This window comes from Zalophus californianus, chromosome 17 (genome assembly GCF_009762305.2).
Source record: "Zalophus californianus isolate mZalCal1 chromosome 17, mZalCal1.pri.v2, whole genome shotgun sequence".
NCBI classification, from domain to species: Eukaryota; Metazoa; Chordata; class Mammalia; order Carnivora; family Otariidae; genus Zalophus; species Zalophus californianus.
Window position 1 is genome coordinate 51488679 of NC_045611.1, and position 13358 is coordinate 51502036.

Sequence of the window (13358 nt, forward strand, 5' to 3'; positions counted from 1 at the left end):
TAGTGCCAAGGGCAAGACATCTAATCTAACCCTTTGCAGTTTCTAGAGTATTTTCTCTTCCCACCTCATCAACACAGCACCCTTGTGAGGTAGACAGAGTGGGACTTCTCCCCAGTTTGGTTTCTTGAGGTGGGGAAACAGAGACCCAGAGAGGCTCAGTGTTTTACCTGAGAGAACACAGACTGGACCTTGGGCCCTGAACCACTCAGGTCTTTGAAGCATAAGGCCATGTGGGAAACAGCAGCCTACCTTCATCCTAAGTGCTGTCTAGGTGTTGGCTTATGGAATCCTCGCTACACTCATGTGGAGTAGCTGCTATTCCCCCATTTATAGTTGTTTTAAAAGACACAGACTGGGGCGCCTGGATGGCCCAGTCGGTTGAGTGGCTGCCTACGGCTCAGGTCATGATCTCAGGGTCCTGGGATGGAGCCCCGCATCGGGCTCCCTGCTTGGTGGGAAGTCTGCTTCTCCCTCTCCCTGTACCCCTCACCCTGCTTGTTCTCTCTCTCTCTTCCTCTATCAAATAAGTAAATAAAATCTTTTTTAAAAAAAGACTGATTAAGATCCAGGCCTGCTGCCATCCCTGCCCTCAGGAGCCCATCACCAAAGTGGGAGGCCACATTGTGGGGGAAAGTGTATATTTAAATCCAGGTGCTGCTGGCCAGCACCGTTAGAAGTTACCAGGGGCTGGGGAAGTAGACAGGTCCTGAGGAAGAAGCAGTAGCCTTATTACTGTGACCCATATGGCATACTCGGTTCATGGTTGTTCAGAACAGGAGCTTTGGAATGAAAACAGATCTGGGTTTTCAGTCCTGGTTCTGTCATTTTTCTAGGTGGGTGATGTTGAGCCACAGAGTTAAATTCCCTGAGGCTCACTCAAATTCCCCTCTGACCATGGGGGTGTTATTAGCGCTTGTCTCAAGGGGGTTTTTGTAAGACTGGGATGGTATACATACAAAAGGCTCAGCACAGAGCAAGGAAATCTTAGAGACCTGTATTATCTGTGAAGTTGTAGGCTTTTTTGTTTTTTGGGTTTTTGGTTTTTGACATGAGTACTTTGCAACTGTGTAGAAATTTGGGGATTGACTCAATTTCCCTTAGTTCCATACTTGAGTAGGTATTATCATGGCAGCAATCTTAGTAGATTTTAATTTTCTGCTGGTGACACTTCGTTGGGTAATAACATCCCATATGTTTACTTCTCTCTTCTCTACGGTACTCAGTACCTTTCCAGTTTCAATTTCAGGGCTTCAGATTTGGTGATCTGATGTAAAACGTTGTTCATTAATTAATAGTCATAGAAATTTTTTTATTATGGTAAGAAACACATACCATAAAATTTACCCTCTTAACCACTTTCCATGTACAGTTCTGTAACAGTCATAGAATTATAAAAGGAGGCAGGCCCACATATCCTCTAGGCCAGGAGTGGCAGGAAGGGGCTTTCCACTCCTCCCCCTACCCCCCTCACCCGTGGCATGTGTGGCTGAAGGACCCTCATTGCTGACCGGCAAGTCCACATCATCAGGCCACTTTCCCTAAGCCTCAGAACCCGTTCAGTGGCACAGGAGGGGAAGTGACTCGCCATCGTCATAGAACAAAATGGTGGTAGTCTACATCTCAATCCCAGGTCTCCTGACTCTTCCAGGGGCTAGTTCCTTCACACCACACCCAGTGCTCTTTCTGGCTGTTTTTGGATATCCATCACAGCCTTTCTTGAGCCTCTCTCTCTGCAGCAGGTGACAGGTTCTAACCTTTCTTGCGTGGTGTCATACACACATTCCTAGTGATTTTTTTTGGTCAGTTGGTCTCTCTGAGCTCTGCTGTGTCTTTCCAGAGGGGCTGCAATCGGAACTACCGGGAGTGCTCCAGATGCAATGGGCACAAGGGCCTGGCTTGGCTTTGGGGAGCTACTCTACGAATGCATACTTAATTAACACCCGTGACTGCCTGCTGGACTAAAGTTCTGGAAGTAGAGGGAAATGGCTGACGTGATCTCTTTCCCTGGTTATTCCAGCAGCTTAGAACCCTCTCCTTGTGGGTATGAAGCTGATCCTCTGCGGGTGTATCATCTTAATCTTATACCCAGGGAAATAAATACTCCTTTCGATTTTCTGCTCAGCCATTCATGGAGCTATGGGATTCTCCTGTGATTTGACCTCGTTGGATTTATGCAGCAAAGCATAGCAGCTTCCACATGTGAAGTTGCCTTGTGCCAAATACACTTGCCATTAACAGTATTTGTGACTTTAGGCAAATAACTTGCTTCTCTAGGATTTTGTTTCCTCGCTTCTGAAATGATAGGACTAAATCAGCCAGCCTGTCTTGAAAATCTTTTTCTGAGTCTAAATAATCAGTGAATCTAATAAAATATCATTCTTGTGGCTTGTATTTCTCTACTTTTATACTTGTATCTTTTTTTAAAAAAAGATTTTATTTGAGAGCGAGAGCACGAGCGCACAAGTAGCGGAAGTGGCAGAGAGAGGGAAAAGCAGATTCCCCACTGAACAGGGAGCTCTATGTGGGACTCGATCCCAGGACCCGGGGATCATGACCTGAGCCGAAGGCAGACGCTTAATGGACTGAGCCACCCAGGCGTCCCTCTACTTTTATATTTATAATTAACAACTTTATTGACTTATGACTTATACCAGAAAACTTAGTTTAAGTGTATTTCTTTAAAAAAAATTCTAGAAGTTATTTCTTGTTTTGTTTTGGGGGGTGTTTTGTGATTTTTAAAAAATTAATTAATTCAAACAATATTCTCCACGTAGTCCCAAAGTTTGATTTTAATTAGAAGCATTCTTTTTGCCCAGCCTGTTTTGATTGCTAACCATGGCAGTAAAAGTACAGCCTGAGTAGAGACTGATCCAGTCTTGTGTCTTGGAAAAAGCCTGGGCTTTGGAGGCTGACAGAGCTGAGCTCAGATCACAGCTACCCCCCCTTATCAACAGGCCTAACCTTTGGTGCATGAGCTTCATTCAGATCTAGGTTCCTAACTTGGGGCTGAGGGGGCTCGGGGATAGCACTGCCTTCCCTTGGCTCTAAGAGATGTACTGAGGTGGTAAATGTGAAAAACGAGTGCCGGGGCACAGCTTCTAGACTATTGAATATTTTCCTTTGACTCTCTTCAGAACATTTTCCAGTCACATATTGAGGAGGAGGAGAGTTGGTTTTGTTTTTTAAGTCAAGGTTTGCACACCTGAAATTGATATAATTCTAAAATGGCCTTAGATTTGTTATTATAAAATCAAACAATGGTAACGTCTGACTTAAGGTTGTGGGATGGCCTTAGGGAATATCCAGGTTGAGTGGTCATCTTTTCAGGCACTACTGTGGTTTTCATGTGGCGTGTAAGGATGGTTATTGTGTACTGAACAAGGCTTGCTGCTTTACCTCGCACTGTGCTAAGCATCTGACATATTCTCATTATTATTGGGATAACCTTTGAAATACAGTTGCTGTCCCATTTTCTTTAAGGAGACCAAGGTTGAGCATGGCTGTGACTTGCTTGGGCATACGCTTGGTTTTATAGACAGAACCAGGATTTAGACCACAAGGTCTGTTTGGTCCATGGACTGTGCTCCTCACATCTGTAATGTGCACCTCTAAGCTAAGTGATTTTGTTAAACTGCAAATCAGGAGCTCTCCATGTTAGAGAAATGGGATCACCACCACAGTACAGAAAACCCTGGTTCAGATATGTATTAGACACAAAGATTGTCTGAATTCTGACCCAGATAGTCTTCCTCCTCCCCCAAGAGACACTTGAGTTTTATTTTTTTGAGAAAGTACCACAGTAAGCAGTTTTCAAAGAATTCACAATGGTGTAAAAGGGTAAGTTTTCTTCGTTATACCCTCCCCATTTTCCCCACTTCCAATTTGTGGGGGAAACTACTGTTTAAGAATACCTTGCCAGGGCACCTGGGCGGTTCGTTCGGTTAAGCGTCTGCCTTTGGCTCAGGTCATGATCCCGGGTTCCTGGGATAAAGCTCCCCATCGGGCTCTCCGCTCAGTGGGGAACCTGTTTCTCCCTCTCCGTCTGCTCCTCCCCCTGCTTGTGCTCATTTGCTCTCCCTCTTTCTCTCTCTGCCAAATAAATAAAATCTTAAAAATCTCCAACTTAAAAAGAATTTCTTGTCTCTCTGGGGTGGCTCAGTCGGCTAAGCATCCAACTCTTCTGGGGCGCCTGGGTGGCTCAGTCGTTAGGCATCTGCCTTCGGCTCGGGTAGTGATCCCAGGGTCCTGGGATCAAGCCCCGCATCGGGCTCCCTGCTCCGCAGGAAGCCTACTTCTCCCTCTCCCACTCCCCCTGCTTGCGTTTCCTCTCTCGCTGTGTCTCTCTCTGTCAAATCAATAAAATCTTTTTTTAAAAAAAAAAGCAACTCTTTTTTTTTTTTTTTTTTAAGATTTATTGATTTGAGAGAGAGAGCCAGCACACACGCACGAGTAGTGGGGAGGAGCAGAGGGAGTGGGAGAAGCAGACTCCGCGCTCAGCAGGGATCCCCCACTCGGGGCTCAATCCCAGGAGGCTGGGATCATGATCTGAGCCGAAGGCAGACGATCAACTGAGCCACCCAGGCACCCCAAGCATCCGACTCTTGATTTTGGCTCAGGTCATGATCTCAGGGTCGTGAGATTGAGCCCTGCATCGGTCTCTATGCTGAGGATGGAGTCTGCCTGGCATTCTCTCTGCCTCTTCCGGCTGTATGCTTTCTCTCTCTCTCTCTCTCTCTCTCTCTCTAAAATAAATAAATCTTAAAAAAAGGACTGTCTTGCCTGTCTTCTTGGAAAATGGTTAACAGTTATAATCGTGCATGTGTATATGTAAACCAAACTATTAAAGCAGCTTGCTCTTTTCTACTGGATTGCCTTAAGTGAGATGGAAAGATCTTGGAGCATATATAGAGTGACCTCCTGTGTCTTGTTGGCTGTATGATGTATTCCTTTGGGTGTACCATTGTTTGTGACCAGTTTCATCTTGAAAGGCATATAAGCTGTTTTCAGTTTTTCCTGGTCCTTGGAATTTGTTCTGAAGAGTCTTTCTAGGAAGGTGACTTACACACCTAATGATGCCTTAGGAGTTCCTAGTGAGGACACAGTGCTTGCTCGGCTATGGTGCACGCCCGAGAAAACCTCATAGGGGACCCAACTTTGTCTCACTATCGCCCAGTAGAGCACACAGTAGGTGCTCCGTAAGTATTTTTTGCCTGAGTGACTGCCTTTTGCTAGTCTGGTCATTTGGTCCACTCTAGAGGGAGAGCAGCCTGCCCACTGGTGTCCCTGCAGGATCTTCTTGCCTGCCCATTTCTCAGGCACCCATCAGGCTCGATTCCAGCCCCTCACATGTAGGTGTTTCTTACTGCCCCATTCACAATTCAGCCTCTGGTGAAGCAGCTGCTCTGTGCTGTCTGTGTGCGTGTGTGTTTGCCTTGTTTGGGTGTCGAGTGTTTTTCCAGTTTACTTAATAAGATAGTGGCCAGACTGCATGCTTCCTGCTGCATTTTTCCACTATCTTGAGAGTTGGCCTCACCATCTGTGAGCAAAAGGTCTCATCTTTTTATTATTCTCCCATGGCATGTTGCAAAACATTAAGCATGAGCTGGTTTCCTGTGGCAAAAAGTTGACTTTGATTTGTTCTTTTTGAGGTTACTGTGAGTTTATCATAACAGGAGTGCTAAAAATAATCAGGTCTAGTATGGAAACAGCATTCACTTACCAGCATGAACAATAACATGCAGGTTTAGCCCAGAGCAGGAAGAGATGGGCTTCATCACAAGAGGAGAATTACTTAGCAGAGAATCCTTGGCAATTTGAACTTTCTCGGTCTCTGTTCTGATGAGTCGTGGAAAAGTACTTAGGCTGTTTTTGAGCCACAGAATTAAAGCTGAAAATAATCTTAACCAAACATTGTTTGAGCACCTGCTAAATGCCAGATCCTGTGCCTGGGAATCCTCATCAGATGCTTGCCAGTGGGAAAGAGAAACACAAATAATTCTCCTCCTCGTGAGGAGAGCTTTAACAGGGCTCTGGACAAGGCTGTTGTGTTGTGCTGTTCTGTTCTTCAGCATGTGTGAATTACTTCATAATAAACTACTGAGGAGCTCAGGGAACCGGGGGTCTGGCCGTCTTTGGGAAGCCGACGAGTCTTCACAGAGGACAAGACATTTGCGCTGGCTTCTAAAGAAGGGTTTGCTAGGGGCTCAAGAGAGGCGAGAAGATCGCAGGTAGAGGAGCCGTCCCTGCAGGGGGCCAGCACAAGCTCTCGGAGCTGGCTGGAGGGGAGATCATCAGGGCCCTGCTTTTTAGCCTTTTAATTCTTTTATTTTTATTTTTTTAAGATTTTATTTTTAAGTGATCTCTACACCCAGTGTGGCACTCGGGAACTCACAGCCCTGAGATCAAGAGTCGCATGGTCTTCCCAGAGACTGAGCCAGCCAGGCTCCCCCAGGCTTTTATTCTTACAGCCAGTCATTCCCCAACTGATAGAATATCAGAATCACTCAGGGAACATTTGAAAAATACAGATTCCCTGGTCCTAGTTCAGATTTATTGGCTCAAAATAACTAGGGGAGCCTGGCATATCTCTATGTTCGTAAAGCTCCACAGCTTCTGAAGGCCCAGCCAATTAGAGGGAAACTGCCACAGGGGAGGGGGTACCCATGTCCTGTGTCACAGCTTTGAGCTCATTTGTGTTCTTACTTTACAGCGTATTAAGTATTTATTTCAAATGGGGCCATTACTATACTGAGGCAGGAAAAAGGAACTAACCCATGTAGCTTTTGAATATATACCCTCAGACTAAAGAAAAAAGAACTATAAACAAATACTGAACTCTAATTAGTAGGTTTGTTTTTCACAGTGGTGTATGGGTTAGCAATTCTGAAACTAGTTACTGTTTGTTCTAGAATTGAGCAGATAGGTAAATATATTTTGGATAATGAGAATCACATTTTTTTTTTATTACCAGAAAAGGGAGTTCCTGTAAGTATGGAAGGTGGGAAAGGCTAGAAGGAACTCTGTGAGATCAGATGGGAATTGGAGTCACCAGATGAACTCAGGGTTTTTCTGCGTAGATACAGAAATAGATGTGTGTATGTGTGTGTCTTCACATTTATGCATGTGTATTTCCTAGTTCTGTTTGTTGAGAGGGCTTAGAAGCAAGGACACTCTGGTAGCAAGCCATGAATACACTTCATGCCCAGATCCTGCTTGTTAATGTCCTAAGAACCAGGCTGTCTTGGAGAAATGGCTGATTCTGGGGCTTGGGAAGGAACATCACAGGTGAGCTTGGAGCATCCTGCTATGCCAGAAAGTAAGGATGTGCTCAAAGAATGATGGGTCATGGGGTCGGACCAAAGTGAGGCGGCTGGGCAGGGGCTGGTAGCTTCGGCGGCAACCATGGCATATAACGGCCTTATGGTGCCTCTCCTCATAATGAGCGTGTTCTAGGGCTTTGTCAGCTTCTGTGTGCCCTGGTTCATCCCTAAGGGTCCCAAACGGGCCGTTATCATCACCATGTTGGTAACCTGTTCAGTCTGCTGCTATCTCTTTTGGCTGATTGTAATTCTGGCCCAACTCAACCCTCTCTTCGGACCACAGTTGAAAAAAGAAACCATCTGGTACCTCAAGTATCATTGGCCTTAAGGAGGAAGACCTGCTCTCCAGGGCTCCATCATTGAGGTCACAGGGAGAATTCCTCTAGATGCAAAATCAACGCCAAACCCAGACCACCTTTGACTCGCCTCTTTTGGCCATCAGCTGCCTTAAATATTCACACCGCATTTGAATATCTTATTCTACAATGCAGTTATTTTTTCCTGTCAACCTTTTTTACATTTTGATGAATTATGTGCCTACTTAACCTAAACTGTGCTGACTCTATAAAGTGTTTAGGCACTCTTCTGAGATAGAAGGTGCTATTCTTCTGAGAAATACATTGCTCGCTCCTTGGAACCTGTGAATTTGAAGATACCTGCCAGGTCACAACATGGGAATCAGCAATGTGTTTAACTGTCACAAGACAGAATCCAGTGGGGCAGTCAGGAGAGCATGTTCAGAGGGACTGTCTGTCCCAACAGAATTGCACCAAAGTATATTTTCAGGATGACTTTCTTATTTCTGCCATCTACTGGAATAAATTATTTTTCTGCTTTCTGTGGAGAAAAAAAAAAGAACTATGGCTCATGTCAGAAGGACACAGGAGCCAACTTGAAGGGGCTCCTCCTGGTGAAATCTGGGACAGTTGGAGGATCAAGTAAATAATAGATTATAACCCATTGAATGAATAAAAGAACCCATGAGTCTATACTGATAGATAAACGAATAAATGGGGGAGAGACGAAATTTTTTTTTTCATAAACGAATAAAGCAGGAGCAATGAAGATAAAAAAATCTGTATAGGGGCGCCTGGGTGGCTCAGTCGTTAAGCGTTTGCCTTTGGCTCAGGTCATGATCCCAGGGTCCTGGGATCGAGCCCCGCATTGGGCTCCCTGCTCGGCGGGAAGCCTGCTTCTCCCTCTCCCACTCCCCCTGCTTGTGTTCCCGCTCTTGCTGTGTCTTTCTCTGTCAAATAAATAAAATCTTAAAAAAAAAAAAAATCTGTATATGACCATCACCATAGCAGTAAAAGTTGTTTCAGTCAAGAATCCTTGATGGAGGGGCGCCTGGGTGGCTCAGTCGTTGTGTCTGCCTTTGGCTCAGGTCATGATCCCAGCATCCTGGGATCGAGCCCCACATCGGGCTCCCTGCTCTGCAGGAAGCCTGCTTCTCCCTCTCCCACTCCCCCTGCTTGTGTTCCCTCTCTTGCTGTGTCTCTCTCTGTCAAATAAATAAATAAAATCTTAAAAAAAAAAAATCCTTGGTGGATGCTAAACCTAATGGGAAGGTTTGCTGTGAAGTAGAAGAGATGTCTCTTCCCAAGTTACTTTTTTAACTAATTACAGAGAGAGACTTTAGAGAACCCTGGCAGATTGTACCTCAACCGAGAGATCAAAGTTGATATTCTGGGAATGGGACAAAAAGAGCTCATGCGTCCCGAGAGGATGCACTGAGAAGGACACACCACCACTCTGGATTTCCTGTCCAAAATGGGTAATGTGAGTCTAATTACGAGGAAACATCAGACCAACTCGAATAGAAGAATATTCTGTGAAGTAAATGACTTGTACTCTTCAAAGTGTCACAAAGAACTGAGGAACTCTTGTTCCAGATTAAAGGAGAATTAAGAGACACGATAACTAAGTGGAGTGGAGAATTCTGGATTGGATCCGAGAGTAGGGGAAGACTTTTCTTTTGCTTTCGAGGACATTAGTGGGACAGTTGATAAAATTTGAAAAAGGTCTGTAGATTAGATATAGTCTATCAATGTTAATTTCATGGTTTGCATAATTGTTTTGTGGTTATGTAAGAGAATATTCTTGTTTTTAGGAAATACACCCTGAAGTATTTAGGAGCAAATGCTGTATCATTCAGGAAAAAATGAATATGTGTAGATACAGAGAAATAATGATAAATGTGGTAGAATGTTAACATTTGGGAAATCTAGATGAAGTTATACAGGAATTCTGTGTACAGTTTTTCTGTATGTCTAAAATTACTTCAAAAGTTAAAAATAGGGGCGCCTGGGTGGCTCAGATGGTTGAGCATCTGCCTTCGGCTCGGGTCATGATCCCAGGGTCCTGGGATCGAGCCCCACAACCGGGCTCCTGGCTCAATGGGGAGCCTGCTTCTTCCTTTCCCTCCGCCTCTCTCCCTGCTCATGCTTTCTCTCTCTCTCTCTCTGTCTCTGTGTCTCAAATGAATAAATAAAATCTTTAAAAAAATAATGTTTTAAAAAAAAAAGTTAAAAATAAGGGCACCTGGGTGGCTTACTTGGTTAAACGTCTGACTTTTTGGCTCAGGTCATCTCCATGTCCTGTTATCAAGCCCTGTGTGGGGTTCCTTGCTCAGCAGGGAGTCTGCCTCACCTTTTCTCTCTCTCTTTCTCGCTCTCTCTCCCTCTCCCTCTCTCCCTTTGCCCCTACCTCCACTCTTGCTCCCGCGCTCAAATAAATATATAAATAAAATCTTAAAAAAAAAAAAACTTGAAAATAACAAAAAACAAAAACAGTCTCCAAATGAACCGATTCTCAGCACCTGGAAAAATGCTGATATTTGATAGCTGATGAATAATACTTGCAAAGGGCTTATTGATGATCTGTGTGGGGTCCATAGAGTGCCATATTTTTTTTTAAGATTTTATTTATTTATTTGACAGGCAATACAAGCAGGGGGAGTGGGAGAGGGAGAAGCAGATCTCCCACTGAGCAGGGAGCCTGACACGGCCAGGATGGTCCTGGGATCATGACCTGAGCCAAAGACAGACACTTAACGACTGAGCCACCCAGGCGCCCCGAGAATGGCAGATTTTAACAGCACATCCTCGTCATCTCTTCAGATGGCGGGGAGGTCTGAAGCTGGTATTCTGTATGTACAGTTCCTCTGGAAAAGAGCTGTATAGGTTCCCTAGATTTTCAAGTGTTGCCTAGAGACCCTTGCTGTGGGAGAAATACCGCACATCACCAGAACAGCAAAGCCTTGATGAATTAGGTAGGAGATGATGAGCAAGTCTCCGTGGCCTCCACTATGGGGTTTTGCTCTGCAAAAAAGAATTTCCTCTGTCAGGCAGTAGTGGTAGGCAGACTGTAGGGGGTGTATTTGCATGTAAACAAGTCACACCTTCTGTCTGGAGCTGGGCAGGAACTTACTAAAAATACAAATGGTGGCTTGGAGGCAGGTACTAGGGGGGGCAGAGGGCATAGATAGAGGCCTGTTGTAACTCACTTCCCACTGCTGAGCCTCATTGGTTGTGGGGTGGATTAAAGATGAGGTGTCCTAATATGCTGCCTGTGTTTACCCAGAGCCAGAATGAATCTGTTGGAAGCCAGTGCTCCAAATTAAGCTGTTAACTTTGTTCCAGCCTATTTGCCTTTTTCTCTTCTGCAAAGCATTCGTGAAGTTCATATGCGTGATTGGCAGCTCCTTTCACCTAGAGCCCCAGCCCGGCCCTCTGTGTGGTGCTCTCTGGGACCCGAGTTCACTGGAGACCTGATCTCCCTCCCTCCTACTCACATGACCACGAGTTCTCCCATAGGACTGCCTCTCACCGGCAGCCTTCCTCAGTGCTGTGGTCCTTTTACCAGCCTCTGCCTTTAGAGCTCCTCCTTCTGATCCATTTTTAGTCACCAGATTGATCTTTCTAAAAACTGAAACCCTTCCATGAATCTTTTTTGCCATCAGGATACAATTTAAACTTTGCGGCTTAGCATTCTAGACCTGGGACCCGCTGACCTCTTTTCTCCTTTCCATTCCCTTCTGCCATCCTTGAACCCTACACTCTTACTGAACTACTACTTGCTGTCACCCCCTTCATTTCTATAACCATTTCCATTTCTTCTGCCTGGAATATCCTGCTTCAGCCCTTCCCACTTAACCCTCATTGCTCAGCTCCAGTGCTACCTCCAAGAACCTAACTCCCCTTATCTGAGTTGGGTTTCCTTCCTCTGTAATCCCCATGCCACCCCCGGACAACAGAGCTGACTCGAGGGCTATCTTGTGGGCTCCCTCGTCTCTTGACTGTCCAGCAGAGGCCTGATGCAGAACGGGCTTCGTCAATGTGGGTCGATTGCTGAGGCTACCTGTCCTACGTTTGGAGAGTTTTGCTAATTCCTTTTTGTTTTGTTTTTTAAGATTTTATTTATTAGAGAGCATGAGTGGGGGGTGGGCAGAGGCAGAGGGAGAAGCAGACTCCCCACTGAGCAGGGAGGGAGCCTGATGCGGGCTGATACCAGGATGCTGGGATCATGACCTGAGCCAAGGGCAGGCAAATGCTTAACCAACTGAGCCACCCACGCACCCCAGAATTTTGCTAATTCTTAACCTGTGGCTTCATTAGTTTATTTTAGGCTCATGTAAAGCTGCTTAGATGGTGCTAATTTGCCTGAGTCCTTTTCTCCACTGTGGCACAAGACTGGAAGTACCTGTAAGACCCAGACGTAGCTGTAGGACTGTGCCATAAGCATCTAAAGGATGGAGAAGTATTTCCATGCCTTTAACTCTCATGTCCAGGGAGCAAGGGCTTGTTAACAACCAGCAGCTCCTGTCTCTGCTAGGAGCTGGAGAGGTCAGGGCCCTTCACTGGGGGATTAGGCTCTTTTCTAAAGTGACTGATTGTCCTTGGTTTGTAAATCTAGCCAGACAAGTTTGGGGTTCACATCTCCTTTCTCCTGCCTGTAGAATCTTCTCAGTCACCAATACCTTGAAGTCTCCAGAGTTGGATCTGGAAAGAAGAAGTTTAGGTCCCAGCTCTGCATATATTTCTTGACCTTAAGCAAGTCCCTTCACTTCGTGGCCTCTGTAGAAATGGAGATTTTGAGAACTTTATACTTAGGATGATCATATATATGCGAACCTTCAAAGTAGTTCTGTTTTGTCCTTTTTTAAATTGTAAAAGTGAGACAGATTAGTAAAATGTACAGATAACTTCAGAGGAAACAGCCATTTCTTATATATTCTTCTAGAACTTTCTTTTTTTAGGTTTACTTATTTTTTTTTAGTAACCTCTACACCCAATCTGGGGCTTGAACCTGCAACCCTGAGATCAAGAGTCTCATGCTCCTAAACGAGCCAACCAGGCACTCCTAGAACTTTCTAGTATTTTATTTTATTTATCTTTTTATCTTTTTATTTTTTAAAGATTTTTATTTATTTTTTTGAGAGAGCGAGAATGAGAGACAGAGAGCACATGAGAGGGGGGAGGGTCAGAGGGAGAAGCAGACTCCCTGCTGAGCAGGGAGCCTGATGCGGGACTCGATCCCGGGACTCCAGGATCATGACCTGAGCTGAAAGCAGTCGCTTAACTAACTGAGCCACCCAGGCACCCGAACTTTCTAGTATTTTACACCTCATGTTTCATCCTCTCCGCGTGGATTCTTTTGCAAGGTGTCTTGATGGTGGGTGCTTTGTAATATTTTTTTTCCTGTTGTAGACTCTAGAAAACTTTGTTTCTTTGATGCCTCCTCCTCCAATTCTCCCTGACGCCACCACACTCCCTACTTACCTCCCTGTTTTTATGATTTGTAAATTGTCTTTGTCTCTAGGCCTCAGCTTGATTTGGTGATGAGTTCTGTTCAGAGGGAACTTCTTATTTTAGAACTTGTGACCTTTGCAGACCAGGTCAAGGGCAGCCATTCCCATTCGGGCCTGGCATTCCCCACTGGGTGTTTTGGTGTCCAGCAGTGACAAGGACCACTGAGGAGGAGACGGCCACAGGGAAGTGGGTTCCGATAAGGGGGTGGCAGTCAAGTACTTGTTGATTC

The 13358-nt window shown here is 45.1% G+C and overlaps 1 protein-coding gene and 1 pseudogene across 3 annotated transcripts in view; both read left to right on the top strand.

Annotated features, from left to right (window-relative positions):
- The window catches only part of SAE1 (SUMO1 activating enzyme subunit 1), a 76952-nt gene that overhangs the window by 37786 nt on the left and 25808 nt on the right, over positions 1 to 13358 (top strand). The window lies entirely within an intron of this gene.
- Positions 7402 to 7647, top strand: LOC113936548 (annotated as a pseudogene).